Below are 20,844 nucleotides of genomic sequence, written 5' to 3'. Positions count from 1 at the left end.
ACTCTAAGCATTATCACAATGCTGCGTTGATTGTCTGCAGTAAATTTACTTTTGTTGGCTAATCAGTTTATGTGCACTATGTGTGACGCTCTGCCTGCAGCAGAACTTAATGTCATGGCTCACTGAGTTGACATAAAGCCCCCATACAGTGCAGCACTCAGCCATATACAGCAGACTGCATTTCCAGCGCCTGTGGCAATTAAATCACATTTTTCTATAACACAGTGTGATGCAAATTTAGCTGGAAAAGACACAGTGGTGGAGGAAGTATTCCAACATTTACATTTACTCAAGTGAAAGTACCACATTCATTTTTTACTTGAGTAAAAGTTAGTAATACCCTGCTTTAAATATACTTTAAAGTTTTAAGAATAAAAGTAAATATGAATTGTAGCCTATTCACTAACACAACGGTCTTTTACATCATTTCCATCCATTTGAGTTAGTTTTAAACTACAGCTGTAGGGGGCGGGATCTAATATTACCTGCCCGTTATGATTGGATCAGTGCACCAATTCCCCACTCGTTATTGATTGCTTCTAAATCTAGAATCATAGAGAGTAGACCTCCGCCAAGGCTCAACAGTCCCCATAGTTCGCCAATGTACATTTATCATTTATGTATTTATTATTTCCAGTATTTCTCATTCCAGCAATTATTATGCAATTTATTAAGATTTTAAACGTTTTCTTTTGCCTTAGCACATATTTCAATTTGGTATCAGAGGTATCAGAGGTCACATATCAACCAGTCCCAGTCATTGTGTTGTAGCAAATGACCTTTATATTCTTCACAATAACTATTCGACCAGGGGACCCGTTCAGTTGCTCCGCTCCGTGCCTCTGTTTTCCCCTTCCCTGTTTTTCAAAAGGAGCGGGATGATCCATCCGCCTTGAAGATTTTATTTGTCTTGTGTTGACAGTGATGGGAGACAGGAAATTGGATGGAGAGGCATAACAAGGCACAATAACAAGCTGCATTCTCTGCTCAGATGAGACTACACGGTATCTGCATTAGTAGATTTATCTCCCTCATTGCCTTAATTGTCTCACACATTTCACCGGCTTACGAAAACTCTCAGCATCTCCCCCTTTTATTCTCTCATTCCCTCTTCTTCCATTTCTCTCCCCTTGTGTCGCCTTCACCGTTTGTCCATCTTCTTCTCTCTCTCACTATCCCCCTTTTGTTACACTTTCCGCTGTGTCTCTTTTTTCTTTATTTTCCCACCGTTCTTTTTCCTCACCACTTGTGTATCTAGGTTGCTCGACTGAACTAGTTCATGTGGAGCTTGCTGGCTGATGGCGTCATTTCGCTTTACTTATTTATGTACTTTGATAGAAACAAGCTGCTTGTTGGGTCTCAGCCAGGTGGTAACAGAAATCGTAAGAGCCTAAACAGAAACAAGCACAAGCTGATAATCAGGAGGAAAAGTAAAGTTTGGGGAATATAATTTCACATTTTGATTTGCCATCACGCGTGTATACTTTCCTGCACTCTGACTGCACTTCTCACAAAGTTAGAAAACCGCTTTAATACACTGCGGCGGTAACGGCACAATTACATTAACAAACCATTGAATGCTAATGAGAACTTACACTTACTGCTGGCTCCAGCATGTCCCAGTCAGCAGAGCATAAACAAGAGTAAGTAATATCAGCATAACAATGCAAATCTGCATTAGAAATAATAAAATAAAGATGTTGATAGATGGACGCCATTAGAAGGAATGGAGCTGGAACACGATGCCAATGATTCAGTGTATTTTTCATCCTACTTTTAAAAGCCATCATATTATTTAACTATATCACTGACGGACATTTAGTCAGTGGATGGATACATTTCAGTTTCACAAAATTATTAAAAGCAAAAAGCACTAGATTAGAGTGTTTACATACAACTTGTGTTAAATTGGTGTGTGTGTGTGTGTGTGTGTGTGTGTTGTGTGTGTGTGTGTGTGTGTGTGTGTGTTTGTAGTGATATGAATCACAGTGAAAGGTCAGTGTTGCCTGAGGCGAGAAGAAACAAAGGAGACAGAAGTGATGAATTGCAGTTTAGAACCATTGCTCTTGCAACACCTCAGGTTACTGTATACTGAATCGTGTGTATGAGATACACACTCAGAGAAAGAACACAGGTGGATGCACGCATGTGTATTTGAATAGAGAACACTTGTGTGCACATGCATTCACGTGACGGAGAGCAGAGATGAGGTTATAGGTAATATATTTTTTATAGCAAGTAAAGTACACATAAAATTACAACATGATTTTATGTCAGGTGACAATTTAAGAGTTTTTCTCTGTGTGTGTCTGTGTGTGCATGCGTGTCCATTTTTGCTCCCACTTTAGGACTGGTTCTTCTGAGGCAAAATATCATTTCTCAGGTCCTGGTTAGGATGAGTGATGCCCTTTTGGTTGGTTTAGGCTGCCTTCAATGAATGGAAGTCAATACTTATAAGGATGCTGTTTAACCCTGTGTGTGTGTGTGTGTGTGTGTTTGTGTGTGTGTGTGTGCATGTGTGTGTGCGTTTTTTCAAACATGTATGGTGTAATCCACAGAGTGATTTGGTCTGAGATCTCTGGGTGGAGTTGCAGATTCCCACACGCGCTTCAAAACTCCAGGATGTTCTCACAGTTACACTGATGACGGTAGTCAAACTTTATTTGCAGCAACTTCCCCTTTTTAGTTTTTATATTCAAATTACACAATATACTGCCGAAGTGGAGACAAAGCTCAGACATGGTTTGGCAAAAGATATTTCCATTGTGGCTGTGTTGATCACAGATTTTGACGTTTGCTCAGATGACAGCGCAGGGCTGCCTTTAGGAATCTGTGAGCCCATCTGATGATGAACTCGCTTCTGGGGGATACAGCCAATATTCTGGGGCCTCTGGTGTAGACAGTTGATATCCAGGACAAGAGTTTCTTCTCCACAAAACACAGACAGTTACACTTTTTGTAGGTATTTTAGGTCCAGGCGATATTTGAGCTAATCTCTATTAACAACTTGCTGTATATGAATCAAGATAAATTAGAAGGCAGATGACAAATACATTTCAATATATGTGTTCCACCTTTTTTACTTTCACATAGACTGTTTACCTGCGGTCGTCCTTAGCCTGCTTAAACCGGAAACAGTGTCCAGAAGGCTTCCAGACCCAAACTCTGCACATTCACAAAAAAAAGTGAATGCAGGCACCATCTGGCCTCCAGAGTGCATTACATTTTCACAGATCAGAGTGAGATCTGGCAGGATACACAGGGATTCTAAATGTGTGTGTGTTTGTGTGTCCGTCATGGATCTGATTGGTTTCTGCCCCCTGATTAATCAGCGGCTCCATTTCAACACTGATCAATAACCCAGCATGCTGATGGAAGTAGTCCACATCTCATCTCATCTGACTCTGTGTGTGTGTGTGTTTTCCTGTGTATCATGTTGGCGAGTCACTCACTTTGAATGCATGTAGCTGCTACAATGTGTGTGTGTGTGTGTGTGTGTGTGTGTGTGTTTGTTTTGGTGAGTGGACACAGCCTTGAATGCTACAGTATATCGAGCGTGTGAAGGTTTGTTTATAGTTGACAACAGTCGGTCCCAGAGTCACGTAAGCATTTAGCAATCGACTCCTGTTGTGATTGACGATGTGCCTAATGGCCAGAGCCCCACAGCGACAGATGCTTTGATGCATGCGTATCATGGCCGTCACTGCTAAAACAACCTCTGGTGGACAGACAACTAACAACGTTTATGTGATTCTGGATCCATTCGTGTGGTTTCATGTGTCCTGGCAGGATTGTGGATGTATGTACAAGCGGGTGAGGATGTATCACCCTGCATATTTCAGCAGGTGTGAGAGAGGCGTAGTGTAGTGTGGCTGCGGCGCTCACCTCTCCCCTTTCAAATGATCAAAGCTCATTAGCTCGCAGTGCTCATCATCATTTGGTTCTGTTTCACGTCTCCCCCGTGGACTGCGCTCGGCATGACATACAATAGCTCTGGTGGCCTGACACAGAGGGTCTGAGGTGGCTCGTGAATAATCAGGAGGCAACAATGCCTTGTAAGCATGGAGATAAAGCAGAATGGCTTGATTAGCGAGCTGCTGTGTAATCATGTCCAATTTTTTAGCCGTCTCCCCCGACTGCCTGGAGGATTCTGCAATGGGATTTGGGGAATTTGCCTCTATTAGCCTTTATTTACTGAAGATAGTTTCTCTAATCACACCGGCTCCTTTCCAACAATACGCCGCATCAAACTAACACCACTAATGTGAGCTGGTATTTGTGATTGAGTATGTCTCTGAACCTTATGATGCCCTTATGAAAACATGAAATGATCGTATTTTCAAGAAGTGAAAGTGATTGCAGAACGAAAGTAGAAGCACACGTTTGGTAATATTTATTGTGAAATACAGTCAGTCTGTGCTTTTTACATAAAAAATATTTTTTGTGAGGTCTTGGCTTTAAAAAGATAGATAGTGTGAAGTGTCAGAGGAGGAAGTTCATGGTCTCTTGAATGTGTTTGGTACGTCTACCAAACCTCTGCTTGCTAACTTGGGACGGTGTTGCTGAACTGTGGTTGCTCTGATATGAAAGCGGAGTCAAAGGGAGCTGGTGAACCTGGTTTGTGGTTTTTATTTATTTTTCTTTAGCTAGAATGGCATGATAGCATGAAAGCAGTCTCTGTATGTCAGCCCTGATGGGTACCCAGCGTTTACCCCATCTCTTGAGAAATGTCCGCTCTAGCCCTCCTGACCCTTAAGGATAAATAAGTATAGGCTATTGTTGGATGGAATAGATGTGGACGGTCCACGCCCCCCAGCAACTGCTCATTTTCAGATGCATGCTTATCGAGAGCCATCGCTCTCATGAGTTTATGCTGCAGGGGTTCAGCCTTGTGCTTTTGACAGCTGTAGAATCACCTCTGGTCTTCATTCTCTCCCCTCAGACCCCGGTGGGGCTTAGCAACGGTTTCAGATTTAAGGACAGTGTGTCCCTCGATAACGACCCACTGCTTTTACAGTTGGAGACCGTGGACACCACGCTCAGCTCCAAGAGCTCTGGCTTTGGGGATTACAGGGGCTGGATCCAAAAGCCTGATATATCTCAGGGCCTCCATGGTCATCCAACATACTACTGTCCGCTCCAGGGCATTCGGACCAAGGACAGATGACCAACTCAAAAAGTCTTCCAGCATGTAGGAGCCTTGGGATTTTGTGTCCTTTTTTTCTCTAGCCTGTCTCACACATTCTCGCTATGGTTGTTGTCACACTAATCTTTAAAATAATCCTACACACAGCAAAACAAATGAATGGTGGTTCAAATGAAACACGTGTTAGACATCAGAACACAATGCAACAGAACACAATGCAACAGCATGCGTGTTGCACTGTTTTTTATAGGTACGTTGAATGGAGAGGAATTAGGCCTGTATATCGATAAGGAACAGCAACATGCGCCAAATCAGTGTGAAGAAGAAATTGGCTTTTGTGTAGAGCCAACTACAGGATGTGTGACTAAAAGACTTTGTTTCATGTTTTCACCCCTGTCCACTTGTCTTTTGGTTTGTCATCAAGGTTACACAAAAACTGTTGAACGGTTTACAAGAAACTTGGTGTAGGGTTGCAGTATGGGTCAGGAAGTGATTCTGTGAATGCTATAGACATGATGGAGAACAGCACCTGTCACGTGTCAGCCTGTCTCTTTTCATATAAATTGAAATTAAAATAATCAAATTATCAAAATGATTTAGTGGGGATTTATGATCCACGGTTTGACCCGGTTTTTGAAGCTGTTTATCCAAGAAGACATGTTCAACTCGCTCAGCAGACTGAAGGCACACTGCCCCGGCCCCACGGTTACAGAGTGCTGGTCGCCTGTTATTCCAATTTCTATTAGTATTGAATGTATCGTGTGTCCAAATCGCAGATACTGCACTTTCTCTGGCAATTTTGAATAGACATTCCAAGTGTGAAGTTGATTCGATTAAAGGTTCAGGAGATATGTGTTCCACATACAGAGAGATGTTTGTGGAATTAGTAGAGGTACAGTAGGTGGTTAGTTGACTGAGGCTAAGATGGAGCAACAGGACCAAACATCAGTTGGCTGCTGTCTGGATGTAATTAATGTTCCTCACCATTAGTTTGCGATCAGATAAGAGCTTTTTCTCGCTGCTGAAATGAGAAGCTGGGCTGTGGGCATCCACAGCCAGACAGCTTAACTGGTGAAGGGAGTGTTACATTGTTCCCGTTCAGTGCATCTCTAATTAGAGCTAGTTTGCTAGCCTGTAGTAACAAGGAGGGTGATTTAGTGGACATAATAAAATGATAAATGGTCTCCAGAGTTTCTGAAATAGAGTGTGTAGGCGCATGCTCTATATATATATATATATATGCAGTGGTTTTAGATGTAGCTACACTAAAGTTTTAATGTTTTACATAATGTTTTAGGACTGAGTTCACAGGGAACTCAAACAAGTCTCATTACAGTCACATAAAGAAAACAGGACTGTAATCAATGTTTTACACTTTCACAAGTGGGATGCTAAAGAACCCAGTTAATATTTCATTGCAAACTGCAATTATCCTCCAGGCAGAGATGGCTCCCAATGCTGCCTTCAAACATGCCAATGCATCGTGGTACGTTCATCGGTCTCAGCTACGTTACAGTGGAAAGACACAACGCTCCACTTTTTCTCCCATTGCCATAGAAACTGGGTAGACGTGGAGCTTCCTCTGAAGATATCACTGTGGTTTGTTTGGGAATATGGAGGCTGACAGACACACACACATGACGAGGTGATGGGGGAGGGTTAATAGGCACCGAATGTGTAATGCTGTGAGGCTGAGCTGAGAGAAGAGGAAATGTGGAAGAGTTAGTCAGGAGAAAGGAATGGCATGAGGAGTAACGCTATAGTAGACGGAAAAAGATGCTGGGACCTTGAATTAGATGTATTTCTTTACTTTTGACTTTTGTTAATTGACTTTTTTGAAGCCTTTTGTTGTCGTTATTTGAATTTGAAGTATTACGTACTTGTTTTAATCAAGCTTATTTTTGTGTATTGTTTCTTCTATTCCCTTTTTAAGATGCATTGTATTTGCTGTAATTGCTGAATAAAGTCTCAGAAAGGTGTTGTAGTGATTAGTGGATGGAGCTAAGGATGGTCCCACCAATACTGGGGCGTGACCAATCATGAGTCAGTCTCAGCTGTCAATCAATACATTTCACCCTGTTTTGATAGCATCTAACAACAAATTAAATCCAAACTTGAATAAACATCAGTTTGATAACAATTACTTAAAGTGAGAGAAACCATCTTTGAGAAAAATGTATTTAATGTGTATTTTTAGTTTGGTCTATGTCCCCTCCACTTACATGGAGTAGGCAGGGTTTATGACCTACACTACAGCCAGCCCTCACATGTTACTTTGAGAGTCTTTGGCTTCATTTGTCAAAGCTATTATGTCATCCATCTTTTTATTCGGCCTATGGGTTTTACTAATTATTAGGGAGAGCTTGACACCCTCATTTCCACTGTGTCACAGAGCCTGCACAACATTGTACTGTTTGTCACTGTAGTTTATTTCGAGGCAGTCTTGCAAACACCATCCTGCTGTCAGAAGAACTCACTGAAACACCAAATGTGTGTTAAGCCGTGAATGACAATAGTCACAAACAAATGGACGTTTCACAGACACATGATTGACACTCAGGAGAGCACATGCTGCGGCAGAGGCCCAACAATCCCATTAAATTCAAACGAGCAGCACCAAATAACACACACTGACAGATATCAGTCCCCTTAATATACATGTTCCATTAATCTATTAATTGTTCTCTGTGAAATTGATGAAAATGTCATCCCATTTTCCAATTGTTAAAGAAGGTGAAAACAATATTCTCCCCTAAAATTGAACAGCTTCTCTCTTGGCCCATGTCCGTTCTGTAGATTTAGTTTAATCCTGCTGATAAACCAACCAACCAACCAACGGACAGGGCTAATGAAAGTTACAAGAAGACCCTGAAAGAGCATGTGATATTTTTGCCTTTGTATTTATTCCCCGATGTTCGAACACAGTATCTTGTTCATTAATTAAGTGCTTTGATGTTACATGCACAAAGATAAACAGAATCCTCTGTTATGTTCATGGACTGTGGTTAATATATAGAAAACTATGTAAAGGCAAAATGGATGCGTTGGGATCTGCGTGTACGCATGTGCTTATGTGCTCTTGCTTGTTCATGCATATTTTTGTCATGTTGTGAGTGCATGTGTGCACGTGTGCTTGTTTGTCCAGCTTTGCATTCCCACTTATGCGTTGAGCTGGAACACAATTTGATGTGGATGATTGCTGCGTTCTCTCTGCGTACGTAGGAGTTGGACTGGAATTGTTCAACGTTAGCTGGTTGGGTCTATGTGTGTGTCTGCGTGTGTGTTTGTGTGAGAGAGTGAGTGATGGTGTCCCCTCAGGGTGTAAATTAGCTTGCGGCGTGAAGCATGGCCTTTACGCCGAGACAGAACTCTGATCAACTGTGTCGAAAAAAGCGATAATGTGAAACTACTGCTCTCCCTCATTATTTACACCGACCTCGGCGCTCCTCTCCCTTCTGCCCGCTCCTTCACAGCCTCACCCATCCCACTCATCTCCCCTGTCGCCTTTCATTCTACCTCCTCCTTTCCTCATTTGTCCTCAAGGCCTCTGTCCTCTCTCCTCGGCCCCTTTCACAATATTCTGTCTGCTCCTTACTCTCTGATTCCATCCTTCAACACCTCCTTCTCTCTGGAGGGGTGAGGCGAGGTGAGGCAGAGCAGCACTTAATAAATCCACAAGTAAATTCCTAACGCCATATTTCTGGGTCTGTAGTGAAACTCGTTCACAGTGACAGTGTTTGTCTGTTTAGAGTTTGGATTCTTCATACTGATATTTGAACTTTTCTCTGATAAATATGGATTTTATTTATCCTTTATTTACCAGGAAGGTCCCAAAGTCCTGGTCAAGATTAGCAGCAATGAAGGGAAAAGGTTTCAAACATAAACACAAGCAGGGATCAATTACGCGCACAAAAATATAATGGCACTCAGTAGAGAACCTATTGCCAAGCCCCAAAAGTCCAATCAACCTGCACCAAATTGTACACACTCCTTTTCAGTTCCCGAAATATCCTTGATGTTTTTCTTCATCAAGATATTGGAATATTCTCTGCGAAATCAGAGAGAATCTTGAAAACACCCAATGTTAAATGAAATGATAAAGAAAGCGAAATTCCTGTATCTGCCCCCTGATCCGGATCCACATAAAAATGTACAGTTTTCTTCCCTGAACTGCGTCTTTCATAAACCAACCAACCATACAACCAACAAACAAATATAGAAACAGGAATTTTTGGCTAAAGTGAATTAATGGAAATAAGATCACACGCGTAAAGCGAGAACAATGTTCTAGAAATACTGATTTTAAACAGTTTTTAAAATGCAGCTCATTCATGTGTTTAATGGCAGAACAACACAGATTTACACAGCTCTCTGTCCAGGTAGTTGGGATCTTGAGGAGAATTGTCTCTGATGATCGTGTTAGTAGTAGTAATTGTTGTCTACTTTCTCCATGTTACTCCACATTCATTATTTATTATGTAGCTTAATTGATTAGTTAATTCAAGTGTTATAAGCACAGTTTGTTTTTTTTGGGGGGGGGGGTGTATTTCATGCCTTTATCTGATAATATGAGAAACAGAGCAGTGAAGGGGAGTTGAGGGACAAAAGGTCCCCATAGGAAGTTTGTGCTTCATGGTTGGTGCCTCTCTCCTGTTCTGTTCCTCTCCTCTCCTCTCCTCTCTTCTCTTCTCTTCTCTTCTCTTCTCTTCTCTTCTCTTCTCTTCTCTTCTCTTCTCTTCTCTTCTCTTCTTTCAACTCCTATGGGTGATGCTGCTGGTCATGCATGCTTCTTTGTTTCACACTCATTGAGTGTCCCCCCATCACACACACACACACACACACGTCTAGCCCAGTGATGATCGCTCCTCTCCTGCTCACATCAGCTCGTCCTTCCTCAGCCTCCCTCAATCTCTTTTTTCTCTCTCTCTCTCTCTTTCCTCCCCATCCTTAACCACTAGAGAGAGAGCGAGAAAGAGAGAGAGAGGGAGGGGGGAGGGACGCTGAAATAACGCGCGAGCGAGCCAGCGGATGAAGTGCGCGTGCTCGCTCGTTTATTCGGTGTCTGAGTGAGGGACTGAACGGAGCGAAGGATGAACAGATGGAGGGATGAGTGCGTGAATGAATGAATGAACGGATCCAGACGCGGGCTTCTTCCACAGCGCCGAACCGGTGAGAGGACGCAAACAAACGTGTGTATTACCTCTGTTATTAACGCGCATTTATGATGATTGCATTGTCCGAGCCGTGCGGCTGGCGGTGGCTCTGCGCGGATCGGTTCGTGCGTAAAGACGGAGCTCGGAGCGGACAGGTGTAGATCAGGCGGAGGGTGAGCTGATGGAGACACCGGGCAGACATGCGGGACCGGTGGGGGTCTCTCTCTCTCTCTCTCTCTCTCTCGGTCAGATGTGTGCGACACCACTGAGCCCCTGCCCCATGCACGTCCAGACGAAACCAACAGTACCGGTCCAATTAAGCATTTCTCCGGCGCGCAGTCCGCTGAGAAAATAGGCAAAGTGTATGTGCGTAAACCAGGGATCCTGACCGGGGAGCTGTCTCCGCTGGAGGCAGATCATCCGTGATATTTCCCCTCAGTTGCAGGACTGTATCCCGGTCGAACGGGGTCGTGGACCGTGCAGGCTGGGGAGCTGGTGCTGGGTTAGGTTACAGGGTGAGAGATGGAGGGAGTGCGCAGGGTCAGGGTGCAGGGCAGGAAGGGATATAACTGTAATCGAATTATGTTGAAATGAATTACTGCCTTATGGAATACACTGCACGGACAGTGAACTCTGTGCGTCTTATGAGGGAAATAAGGAAGAGAAATAAGGAAGAGAAGGGATTAGGTGATTAAGATTAACACAATTATATGCGATGATGATGATGGTAGTCTAGATGATGATAGCCGGAAGAGGGACAGCATGAGTATGAAGAAGATTAAAACAATGTGTGTTAAAATAAAAACAGTAAAAATGCTGCTGCTGCTGCTGGTTGTAGTTTCGATGATGATGATTGCTGAGACTGGATGATGATGATGAAGGAGATCAAAATGATGACAGTAAAATATAAATGATGATGATGATGGTTATGAAGATGATGAAGATTAAAAGATTCTTAGTGAGAATAAAAGGTTATGAGGAAGATGGTGATGCGTGCATACCTCTGGTGATGATGATGATGAAGATAACAGGGTTAATGACGATGATGAAAATGATTGTGATGACAATTACGATGATAATGGCAAATGGTTGTAGTTGTAATGATGATTACGAGGATTTGATTGATACTATTTTATGATTATAATAAGTGAGGTGTTTATGATAACGGATGAGGTAATGATGATGATGATTGTGGTGGTGGTGGTTTTATGGCGATAGCTGAGCCAATGGCAGCGTGACGATAGTTATGGGGACTTTTTTCAACAATGATGAATAATAAATTAAAGATATGTCGCCATCTCAATAATTCAAGGACCCAAGCTGTCTCAGGAAAATGTGGGCTAAACATCAATTTGCATAACTCAAACCATTTTTCAGTTTACGTCAGCTAGATGGAATCTTTGTGTTTAAAGCGGCTGCGATGCTTTGACCCTCGTGCACCGGGTCAGATGTTTATTCCAGTGTTTTCTGATTCTCTAGCCTCTAAAAAGTGAACCTCTGTTGGCCTGATGAAGAAAACTTCCTGATACAAACAACTTGATGATTCCGTCTGAATTTCCATCAGAGCTTACATTTTTAAACGGACGACTTCCCACTCTATGTCTTTGCTCTGTGTATCTTTTTATTTGTTTGCTTTGGGTTCTCTGTACAGGTCGTCCATCTGCTCACTTTTACATCCCGGGCGATCTGTGACTGTATACGACTGCAGACAATAACCAGGTGTCAGGAAGTTAAAGCCCATGCATTTATTCATTATTTTGTGAGCGGCCTAATCCCAGAAATGTCAATATTGACGTTGATTTTGGTCGAGCTGTCACATTTATAGTCCGCCTCTAGGTTTGCGTGTGTTTTGTATACAGGCACAATAAGTGCCGGCCTGTGTACTGACTAAGTCTCATTGTATTCATGCCAGTACCCAAAATATCCAAGACCCGCTTGCCGTCAGTGTCTTCCTGTCCTTACCTGTGAGTGTATCCTCATCTAATCCATTAATGACTTCAACAACACACTCACTTCCTTTGACCTGCATCTCCGCCTCTATTCCTGTCCAAGTTAATCTGGTTATGTGAATCACTGGCACTCGGTCTGGGGTTATTTGTGCGCTTGTTACCGGTTGCTGAACCCAGGGATCCCGCTAGTGTCAGCATGGTGTGTCTGTCCGATTGCTGGGGAGGGGGGGGGGTAGGAAAGTCCTATCGGTCATAATCCTCTTCTCTCAAGTGTGTTTGTGTGTGTGTGTGTGTGTGTGTGTGTGCCTGCGTGTGTGCGTGTGTGTTGCATGTTGTTAGTAGTGTTGACAGGGCGGAAGGGGGGTTGTTTTTGGCCCTGGAGATAGATGCCGTGTGTTGTGAACGGCGCAGCAGTGGGCAGATGATGAAAGGAGAGTAGAAAAATAAATCTAATGAAGAAGGAACAGGGGAAAAATTACATTTCACAATAAAGGAAAGCAGCAAGCAAGGAGGTTCCCTTTTCGAATCCTGGTTGCCGATGAACCCAGCCTCTCGCCCAATGTAAGCCCCTGCGACCCCCAAGAGGATAAGCAGTATTGATAATGGATCGATGGAACTACTTTTATTTGTAGGTTTTTACAGCAATTGCATGATTGATTCTATTTACACAGCCCACCGTTGTGGGTGTGTCCTGTTGTGTGCCTCTTTTACACCAAAATAAGCGGGTAGTTGAACCCACTACAAAAGGGGATTGATTATTTTCCCATCGACTTTAGAGCAGATTGCTTTTCTGTTTTTTTCCCACCCCGGTGCGTCATGTTCGACTTCACGACAACTAAATCGCTCTCTCACCTTGCTGTCTTTCCAAATTACTGCATTCACCCGGGCGTCGCATTTCCATCACTCCCGAATGGAACTGGAGCTAATTAAAATCTGTGCCTACTGAAGGGTCCATTCCCATTGCAGACAAAAGCAAGATTTTATCTGATGTGAGAGGGTATTTTGACTAGTTGAGGAGGGGCTGTAGTCAGAAGTGGTAGATGGTCCTTGGACGTGACACATTTAAATCTTTCACAAACTACCGTTATATTTTCTAAGGTTCCCTGTAAGGCCTCCTGCACTAAAGCAGTGGTTTGATTTACATTTTTGATACCAACACTCCATCTCCTTCAATCAGTTTGGACTACAGTTTAATCAGAATCATTTCAAAAGGCATTTTAATCTTACTGCATCAGCTGCGAGTCCCGCCCCTGGAGCTTTAAAGCACGGCCTCCTTGCTACAAGTTTATTAATTAAATCGCTCTAACAAATGAATGTGAGGACAGTGATATATGTGTTCATGGCCTCTGTGACTACGGCACAAAGTCACCTAGTCAGGCCTTCACTGTCGCAGTGCGTTCTGAGAATGAAGGCCAAGGGGCAGTTCTTTAAACTATAAAATTTCGGTCTATAACGCGTGCCAGCATGTGCATTTGTTAAATTCAGCCGTAAAACAAGAAAATACAGCATGACATCTGGTATATCCGGAGACTGCTGGGAAACACCCTCTGAGTTAAAACAAAAACAAAATATAAGATAAGTAGTGCCGACCTAATATCACCCTGATTTCCCTCGTGGGGACAAACAGGTTGGCCCCCCACACATCAATCATCCCAATCAGCTTCCAATCGCTCCCAAAGCGTCACTTCAGGGATTCACTTTGACAAGTTAATTGCCAAACGGTGCCATTTCCAAGCCGGACAGCAGTTTCCAATGTAGCAACGGTGATCGCACTTGCACTGCAGAGTGATTTGGCCCTTGCTCACTCGTGCGCCCGATCGGTCCTTGAAAGGGAAAGCGACTAATGATGAACAGAGTCCTTAATAGCCTCTAGCGCTGAATGCAGCACACAGCGTTTTTTCTCAATCCCGATATTGACCAGGACCAAGGAGCTTGATCAGAGACAGGACAGGGAGATATTGCAGTATTGCCTTAGTCTTGGCGAAAAGTCAGTGTTTGAACTCACTGCATTTATCACACGCCATGTGTAAACTCCTAATGCAATCGCGTTTAATGTCTGAGACGGCAGGTGAAGGGTGGTTGCAGAGAGTGTTAAAGGAAAAATCCACTTCTTAAAACTATTCCAGCAACATTAGACATGCACTGAACTCTGGACAGTCTCCTAGGGGGCTGTGTGCGAGAACACAAATCTCACAAGTTGGTTTGCTGCAGACTTCCTCCTGAGCTTTTTCTGCCAGCCCCCTGTTAAAACTAAAACTGGATTATGTCCAAATGAGCCCAGGTGAGAACACAGTAGGAGATCCTCCAGAGGATTCAACCCGAGCAATTGGACGCGTTGATGAAGTTTCTATCACTCGACAGGCGCCAAACAATTTCCACTCAAAAAGGCCCACATGTGTTTCAGCAGAAGTCTCCATCATCAAGTGGTGGGATAAGTGAGTGCTCTACAAAGAACTGTACAACACTCCTCTCCCAGTATATTCCCCTTTATTCACTGACTGGAAATAAACACGGATTTAAAGGTGAAGAGCCACTGTCAGCAAACAGATCTCAGACATTAAAATAATAATCTCCTCATCCACAGACGTTTATCCACAGCAGGTGAAGGTTTAACCTCCCGACCCACCACTACGTCCATTTGTCTTTGTCGGATTCTGCAGCAGATTGCCTAAATATGTATTGTGCCCCTCCTTTCATCGGCACAGAAACACAGACACACTCTAAAACAGTGTCATGTCACGAAAACGGTGACTGCAAAGGTCTAAAGGGAGAAGCTCGCATATGACGCAACAGGTCTTATATGGCTCAAAGATAAAACAATGTGCACACCCACACACACACCCACACACACACAGGTCAACACAGAGCAACCTAAATCTGACAGATGTCAACTTCCAAACAGACGCGCGCACACACTTGATGAGCCGGACATTGATATGCAGACCGGCTCCTCCTGCCGCCGCCAAGAATAGAAATCCCAAGGTGAAGGAGAGCCATTTGTTTGAGGAGTAACCTCAGCATATGCCACACACTTGAACTGGTGACAGCGTGTGGGAGAGAGGTGGTCGCCGTGTCTGTGAATCTGTCTGTGTGTCGGTGCCAGTGCCATGACTCACAGGGCAGACTGTCGTGGAGATGTTATTATTGTTGTCAGCGGTGTTGTTGTTGCCTTAAATTACATCGCAGGGCTGGTGTGATGCTTGGCAGCATGAGACTGTGCTAAGAGGAGAGAAATGACTAAGGTGGTCATGATTAGTGGAGGTCGGAGGAACAGACATGAGGGGGGGGTGGGTGAAGAAAAGAAAAGGCGTCTGTCCTTTTCTCAGTTGGTGTCCGCGGCCAGCTTCGGCACAATCTGCTGTTTTGACTTCATGAGTGGCCAAATGGGCCATCGCAGACGTGTCCAGTCGTCTGTGAAAACGGGCACGGATGAAAAATGCATTGACCTTTTAAGCTTTTCTGAATGGGTAACATCATGTGAAGAAGACAGATGTCGGAGGCAGTTTTTTTAAGGAGAAATAAGTCTTCGGAGTGGCTACTGGTTGTCAAACGGATGGAGCACTTGTTTCTCAAGCATACATTTATTTCCTGACAGATTTCTCTCTCTGTGCGTCTGGCTCCCTCTGAATTTCCCCTCCCTTCTCTGCCCTGTTATTTCTTCTCGTCTCTCCCTCTCCGCCCTCTCTGTGCTGCTTTCACTCTTTCATTTTCTCCTCTCCTCTGTCTCCCCCTCCCTCTTTTACATCCCAAAGTTCAGCTCGTGGCTGTTCGTCTCTCGCCATAAACCTTTTCAGATGAAGCAGTTGGTTTTCATGTTCAGACTTCAGCCTACAGTCCAGTTCTGTGGAAAAATGTAACACTTATTAAACGTTCAAGCTTTACTCAATCTTTTGTGTCTCTATCGCCAAACAGGAATTCAGTGCAACACTCAACAGGTGGAGCATCAGGTGCATGAGACAGGCCTTAGAGTCACTGAACAGAGTAATGAATCAATTAGTAACAAGTAATTCCCAATAGGCAAAATATATAATATGTTGTTGGGTGCTTGAAAGCAGAAGTACACTGCGCACTGATGCACAAAGAGCCCCCCCCCCGAAAATACTTGATTTTAAACGTCTCTTCTGAATCCTTGGCTTTCAGGCGTGAACTCTTCATATTACCCACACAGTTGTCGTTTCATCCATATTCGATATTCATCTTTGCACCTTTTAAAAATCTAATTTCATAGCGAGACATTTTCCTGATATATTATATTATATATCCCAGGGAGTTAATAAGTGAAGCAACCTCCAACCCTAATAACAATGTGGCACCGTCACATATCTGCTCTATGCAGAAATTATTAAATTGACATTGTTCATTTGATTTATTGCGATTTATTGTTTCTGTATTTCACCTTCCTCCTCTTTTCTTGTCACTTTCATTTCCTTCCCTCTGTCTCTTTTCCTCCCCTCGTCTACACTCCCACTCCCACATCTTCTCCTCTATCAGTCTCTCTCTCTCTCTTTCTCTCTCTCTCACATCCCTGAAACCTCTCTTCTTTCTTCCTCTCTCTCACCTCTGTTTCTCATTATTCTCTCCTCACCCTGTGCCCACCTGCATTCTCTGTCTGTCGCTACACTCGTGAGCTCTCTACTACCTCTGCCCTGATGCCTCACCTCCCCTCCGTCTTTGTCAGTTTCTCCCATATGTCCTTATTACTCTCTACCTGCCAGGTCCCCTTCAATCATCAGAGGTCTGACTCTGTCCCGAAACTTCAATTTAACATTTTCTTAATTTTCCTGCTTTGCTCGTCCATTTCGCTCTTGTCTTTTCTCCTTTTGCTATTTCTGTCTTTCTCCTGTCCAGGCAGCCTCCTCTTCTTATTTTTGTTGGTGCATAATCTGGCACAGCAGCATAAACCCAAACCTGGTTTATATAATCTGATAAGACTCAACACGCACACACACACGTACACACAAGCTGTCCAGCTACGTTGCATGCATGACCGCAGGGGGGGTCTCGGCATGCGATGTGTGTGACGGTGTGTTCACGAGTGCACGCATGTGTGATTGTGAAATTTTGCAAGTGTCAGCTTCATCGGACCGGGTGGTTTTGTGGGTTTACGTGTGTGTGTGCGTTTGTGTGTGTGGATAAAGTATTGTCGTGTATGGTGATTTTACTAATTGGATTAAAGGACGGATGAGAATCACAGGAGCGATTGGCGGGAAAAACAACAGAAAATGAAATGTAGCAGGCAGGAGTGGACGTCAGGCCCGCTTAAATACCCATAATCCACTCTGCTGTCATGCTATTTCCTCTCTCATTCCCTTCGTTTTTTTTCCCCTCTTTCAAACACACTCAATGCACATCTCCAGCTTTTCTATCTCTTTTTGGAGCACTCACACGCCACTGCTGTGCAAAAAGCCAAACAATTCAGGGCCATTTCTCTTTATACTCCGCTTCAATGTGCAGGGTTTCATGGTTTGTCTGCATGCATGTGGAAGTTTGTGTCCTCTCTGAGCCACTAAGTGTGCACTGGTGTCGGCGTAAACCAGATAATAAAGCCGTTTTTTATCCTTTCTTTTCGAAAATAATGATCTCTTTTGGAAATACATTCGGGACGTGGAAGCCTTTTTCGCCGCCTCTCTGCGCTGCTCCTGTGAAATGAAAACAACAAAAAGAAAGGGCAGTGTGGAGCTTCATCACACGGGAAAGCATTGGGCTAATGAAAGACTCGCTTCCATTTAACTTCATTAGTTTTGCCACGGCTCTGTCGCTCCCGTTTCCTGAACACAAACAAATCAAAAGCAGTCGTGTTATCCATCTGCTCTGTTATCAAACTGTACTGCTTCTTGGCAACGCTCGCCGGCCCACACACACACGCACACGCACACACACACACACACGCGCCAATTTTTGGCATTTGCCTAAAAAAGCAGTAATTTCTCGTCACCACAGGGGTATTTACTTTTGAAATTAAAGAAGTGGAGGAGAGAGAGGGCAGGACAGTGCCAGCTCTTTATGACTGTGGCTGAGCGAGGGGCCAAAGGACTTGTAATGTGCACTTATTTCTAAGCTGGAGGAGAGAGGTGACGAGGCAGTGCAGCTGGAGGGCGAGCGATGGAGAAACAGGGATCAGGAGAAAATAGAGAGGTGGAGTAGAGAGTGATAGACGGAGAGAAGACTACACAGCAAGTCATCACATTTTATACTGTACCATGTCATATACTGTTTATAATAGATTGTCTATTGCATTTGAACTACTTACATCACTTGTTGATGTAATGCTACAACTATAAGTTTCTGTGTCTGTTTCTAATTGTTCTGATATGGTATTTAGTATATTCTATTTGATTTTATTCTGTGTTTAATACTATTTTTTTCAACTATATCTATACTGCACTTCTACATCTTAGGTACTTCTGCTTGAGTATGCAATTCTTTATTATTAACATTGTTGTGTATTGGTACTATACTGAGGTAAAGTACAACTGCCCTTGTTTTAGCAAAAGAAGCATTTAGTTTTTATGTCGTCCTCTTAGAAAACCTCCCAGTTCCCTGTTGTTACTGTTGTTGTCACTGGCATTTACCATGAACTCGCAGATGCAAAAACAAGTCAGCTTGACTAAATCCGCTGCTGGTGAATCTTTGTATATAAAGTGATTGCTGGTCCCCTAAAATCTCGATTCCTCTTGCGGTTTGTAGCTACAACTCTTTGTCACTTGGCATTAATGCCTCGGCTGCAGCCAAATGGACGTGACATCAAAATGGAGGGAAGCTTTGGGTGGAGGTGTGAAGGCGTCTCGGGTGAGGGTAGTGAAACAAACTCAAAAAACTGAGGTTCCCTTAGGATGGCTTTGTGTGTGTGTGCATGCTTGTGCGCGTGTACATGTGTGTGTCATCAGGGCCCTGCAGCAGAAAAATAACACTTAAATGAACAGCCTGCACAGAAGTGTGTGTGAATGTGTGTGTGTGTGTTATAGCAAAAAGGAAAAGTCAAGGTACATTATTGAACAGCCTTCATGGCACATTGTTGTGAGTATGTTCAATTTAAATGTTGTTATGCCTGTTATTTATGCATAAGTGTGTGTGTTTGTGTGTATGTGATTTAGCTTGCTAGCTCCCTCAGGTTCTCTGCTATCCTCGCTGTGTGTGCCATTAGCAAGGGATGAAATTCTGAGCACTGTGCTGCCAGTATCCCTCAACATCACACACACACACACAAACACACACACACAAAAAGACAAACAAACGGCAGCACATACCGGATACTAACATCTGCAACATGACTTGTGCTCTCAGAGAGCACAGTCCATGCGTGTGCGTGAACAAAGCATATCCATAGAAAGCTTGGAGAAGATTATGCTGACTGTATGTTGCGTAACACCATACGTGTAATATGCATTATGAAATTGCATACATGGGAATCATGGGGATTATCTAAAGCCACAGTTTGAGATTTGTCAAATTGCCAGAGCCATTTAAAGCGAGACTTACAATCCTCCAGCTGGATAAAGGCTATTTGATACAGTTTCTATTATGTTTGGTTGACGAAACATGCCTGGACACTCTGTTGAATTAAATGTATTACTGTGGCTATATTTGAACTGCACGCATAACATCACATGACAGCTCATGATTAACATATTGTTTTTGAAATGGTGAGCACACAACTTCTGTTAGTAAACATTACATTATATAAATGCGCAAAGCAAACCACCACCTAATCAGAACTAATGCCATCCGGTCATGGTAAAATGGCAGAGGACAGCTGGCGTCCCTTTCCTTTATCTAGATCATGAAGGATTTTATGTTTGAATGGCATAAGACCTGTTACCAGCATTGTGCGTCTGAGCAATCAATTATCTGCCTATAAGAAGCATTGGTTCAAAAACTACCTACATACAGTATCTTACCAGCATCCTGATGTATAGAAAGTCTATACCCTGCACAGTGTAGTTTGATTTGTAGAAATCCAGACAAAATTTGATTTAAAATCCATTAAGCATTTCTCATAACATAAATCTTTGACTTAAATTGACCTAAATATTTTGCTGCACTATAGATCATAACCCCCCCCATGTTAGCAGATCGGAAGTGTAACAAGATAAAAACAAAGTTTAAACACAAGTTAAATAATATTTTCTCAATGACAGTGTCTGCGTTTTATAAATTATGTATGTTATAGTGTTCATTTTTGGGGGGTTAGTTTGGTTTTAAATAGTTATTTGATCCTCGTTCTGTTATACAGTCTTTGTGTGAAACCGAAAAATGATGCCACACACAGCATGTCCTGATATACTAACATTGGTAGCCTTGATAAAATACTAGCTATTGTACAGACCTGCTGAGAACAGCTTCGCTCTGCGCAGCAAGACTGAGAGCAAATACATTTTGACAATACACATTAAGTGTCTCACACAGAGGCTCATACACTTACAGGGGCACCAACCTATGGATGCCATTCCAGTTGTTCCCTGGCTGAGTATGTACAGTAATTTTTTTTGTCCCTCTCATCCCTGATCATATCCTTCCAAAGACAGTGTAGCTATTAACCTCCAGTCCTAGGGCCATGTTCATTAAGTTAATTCTCAAATGTCAGCTAATCTAGCGG

The 20,844-nt window shown here is 43.1% G+C and overlaps 1 protein-coding gene across 1 annotated transcript in view; it reads left to right on the top strand.

Annotated features, from left to right (window-relative positions):
• The first annotated feature begins 10,206 nt into the window (after positions 1–10,206).
• Positions 10,207–20,844, top strand: part of slc8a4b (solute carrier family 8 member 4b) — a 78,282-nt gene continuing 67,644 nt past the window's right edge. Inside the window, exon 1 of the mRNA XM_053415532.1 lies at positions 10,207–10,335. The gene's annotated coding sequence lies outside the window, so the exon portion shown is untranslated. The remainder of the gene's footprint in view (positions 10,336–20,844) is intronic.

Source organism: Pleuronectes platessa, chromosome 23 (genome assembly GCF_947347685.1).
Source record: "Pleuronectes platessa chromosome 23, fPlePla1.1, whole genome shotgun sequence".
NCBI lineage: Eukaryota > Metazoa > Chordata > Actinopteri > Pleuronectiformes > Pleuronectidae > Pleuronectes > Pleuronectes platessa.
The sequence above is the reverse complement of the archived record's forward strand: the minus strand, read 5'-3'. Positions and strand labels throughout refer to the sequence as shown.